The sequence below is a fragment of the Mustela lutreola genome, chromosome 5, assembly GCF_030435805.1.
Source record: "Mustela lutreola isolate mMusLut2 chromosome 5, mMusLut2.pri, whole genome shotgun sequence".
NCBI lineage: Eukaryota > Metazoa > Chordata > Mammalia > Carnivora > Mustelidae > Mustela > Mustela lutreola.
In genome coordinates this window covers 5261557-5265237 of record NC_081294.1, presented here as the reverse complement: position 1 = coordinate 5265237, position 3681 = coordinate 5261557, and positions in this window count along the sequence as shown.

Genomic DNA, 3681 nt, shown 5'->3' with positions numbered 1-3681 from the left:
TTTTCTACTTGCAAACTCATTTTTCATATAATGCATAATAGATATTATTATTTATATAATGTTATCACGCACATTTTAGCACACAAAAAGTACCAAGTACTAATTAAAAGTATGTGAGATTAATAGAAGCAAAGAACAGAGAGGTGGTTTTCTGGGGCCAAAGGGAGGGGGAAATGAGATGTTGGTCCAAGAGTAAAAAGTTTCAATTATGGGAGATAAGTAAGTTGTAGAGATCTACTGTACTGTGCAGAGCCTATAGCTAACAATACTGGATTGTGTACCTAAAATATGCTGAAAGTAGACCTTATGTTAAGACTATATCTACACACAAATCATGATAATAATACAGGAGATGGGAAGAAACATCAGGAGGTGATGGATATGTTTATGGTCCTGATGGTGGTGATGGCTTCACAGATATACACATGCATCCCAAACTCATTGACTTATACACACTAAATATGTACAACTTTTCATTCCTCAATCATACCTCTACAAAGTAGTTATATTATTGTGAAAAAAGTACAATTTTGAACAGTAGACTAGTAAGCAAACATCAGCAACCTAAGGTTAAAGTTTACAAAATGACCACTGCGGGAGAGTTTCCTGCAAACAATTTGCTCTCTTTGATGATAATACACAAAATAATTACAAATCTGGTGGAAGTCCTTTACCCTTCAACTTCACTGTCAGCTCATACAGTGGTGTTTTCCAACTGAACTCTTTGTGGTAGGAGAATAATGGCCTCCATCCTTGTTAATGCCCTAATTCCCACCCCATGAATGTATTACCTTACTTTGCAAAGTGATTTTGCAAATGTGACTAAAATTAGGGACATTGAGATGACGGATTCTCCTTAATTACATGGGTAGAGCCAATGTACTCACATGGGTTCATAAAGATGGAGACTCTTTCCCACTGTGATGACCAAGAAAAATCCAGGAGTTGGCTTTGAGGACGGAGAAAGGGGCTGAAGAGCCAGGGAACCCAGGTGGCCTCTGCAAGCTGGAAAAGGCAAGCAAATGTGTTCTTCCCCAAAGAAATTGTTCAGAAAGGAGCACAACTTAGTCCAGTGTGTGTGATTTTAGTCCAGTGGAATCTTAGAGACGTCTAAGTTAAAGAACTGAAAGATAATAAATTTATATTGTTTAGGCCACTAAGTTTGTGATAATTTGTTATAGCACAATGGAAAGCTAATCACACTGATCTATAAAACAAAAGCAAAACCAGCTGACAGCATTTTATTATCAAGGCTTTGTGTTAAGAGTTGCTCCTTATTTTTCAATATTTCAAAAACAAGTCTACTAACAATTGTGTCCTTTATGTTAAAAACTATTTTTCCCTAATTTTAAAATGTGGGTTTATTACTTTTATTTTCTTAAGTTTTTACTTAAATCCTAGTTATTTCACATACAATGTAATACTAGTTTCAGGTATACAACATAGTGATTCAGTGCTTCCAAAGGACACCCAGTGCTCATCACAACAGATGCATTCCTTCAACCCCATCACCTATTTCACCCACCCCTTTCCCCATCACTATCAGTGTATTCTCTGTAGTTAAGAGTCTGTTTCTTGGTTTGTCTCTCTCTCTTTCCCTCCTCCTTTCTCCTTTGTTTTGTTTCTTAAATCCCACATATGCGTGAGATCATATGGTATTTTTCTTTCTCTGACTGACTTATTTCACTTAGCATAATACTCTTTAGCTCCATCCATGGCATTACAATTGGCAAGATTTCACTCCTTTTTATGGCTGAGTTATCATTTTTAATTCTATAGCATGAAGCACTTTGGGCCTTCTGTGTGCCAAAGTTTAAAAAAATAAGATCTTTGCCAATAAAAAAAAAAAAATGCAGTTGTCTTTCTTCATCTTGACTGTTAGTTCTAGAAGCTGCTGAGATTCTGATTTCCACCATTTCCAACACTCATCTGGAGGTGACAATGCCCCAGAAACAGCCATGCAGAGAGCAGCACAAAAGAGACAGGAGGTAGCACATTGAATCTTGGAGACTTAGTCCTCACAGTGTAGGTGGGAACAAGAGCAGAAAGAATCCTGGTAGCAATGGATGCTACAGATTATAATGGGTTTCATCTGTTCAGACTCTGGAGTGTAGGAGAGTCAGACACTAATCAGAGAAAAAATAGAACTTATGAAAAAATACTGCAAAAAATAGAACATATAAAAATGAACACTGTGAGAAAGAAATGAAATGGGAGCATCATTATGAAAATTCAGAGAAAGAGCATGTCTCTGAAAAAAATTAGCCACATAAATAGATGATAATTTAGAAATGTTGGGGGGGCACTCACTAAGATCCAAATTGATCTGTCCTCCATCAAAAGGAGCAGAAAGGCTTTTGGAGCAAACTGGCTGAGATGAGGAGGTAATCAGAAGAATACAGAAGGCATAGCTGCAAGCAAGTTGGAGCTCAGTAGCAATGCAGGTGGACTGGAGCAGCAAGTCTGCCATAGGGTGTTAATGGGGGCCTCAGGGGGTCAGTCTGGCAAGCCATCCTATATGGGTGGGAACCCAAAAAGAAAAATGTACATAATGACAGAGAAAGTGGCAGAGATGGAAGACATGGAAAGCTTATCCAAGCCTCGAATTATAAGTTGTTTCCACAGAAGTAACAAGAACAATTACAACAGGGACAACGAACACAGACATAACTGACAAATGTTGCATTGGGTTCAAAGATATGTTTTCTCAGAGATAAAAAGGACTTAACATCTGATACAATCCTTCTCTTCATCTCATTAACAATCCATGCTTCATTCTTGACTGATAATCCTTATAATCATTATATTAATTATGATATCTAAAATTTCAAAATTCATGGGAAAAATAACACTCCATAACACTTAAATTTAGGTTTTTCTATTGTTATGAACTTCCAAGTAATTTTTTATTATTTTTTCTACCTTTTTTTTCAATTTTTTACAATGAGCCTATATTACTTTTAATCAGGAAAGCTGATATGATATTAGAATTAAAATATATTAGGTGTGCCTGAGTGGCTCAGGCAGTGAAGTGTCTACCTTAGACTCGGGTCAAGATCTCGGGTCCTGGGATCAAACCAGAGCTCCCTGGGGTCTCCTTCCCCCTCTGCCCTTCCCCTCACTTGTGCTCTCAGGTTCTCTCTCTCAAATGAATAAATAAAATCTTTTAAAAAAAATTAAAATATACTAGTCAGAAACACCATACAATTGTGTTTAAAAATAAGTACAGAAAGAGACTGGAATTCTTTGTAATATCTCTCCCTACATATTTCTGCATTTACTAAATTTTCATGAAATTTCTAAAATAAACATATATAATTTTTATAAAGAAAAAAAAAGAAGAATCCTCATTTCAAACCATATGTGGCATCACAGAATAAAATAGTGGACAATATGCCAAGATCCAGTATAAATTCTCAAAGGCAAGTGGTTCTCCACCGTGAGTGACCAATGATGTGTGAGTAAGCAAGGATCATAGTGATGTGGTGGAGAATTCCAAGGTAATAATTTTTTAAATCATGGCCAACTTCTTCTCAAAATGGTATCGTGGCTCTTGGGCCAACATCATCACGTGGCTGAACAAGTATTCTAATATGTAGGATTTTCACAAGCTAAAATTTCTCACAACAAATTAAACAAATATGGGAACCAGCAACTTAAATTGATTCCTATGCAAATTGT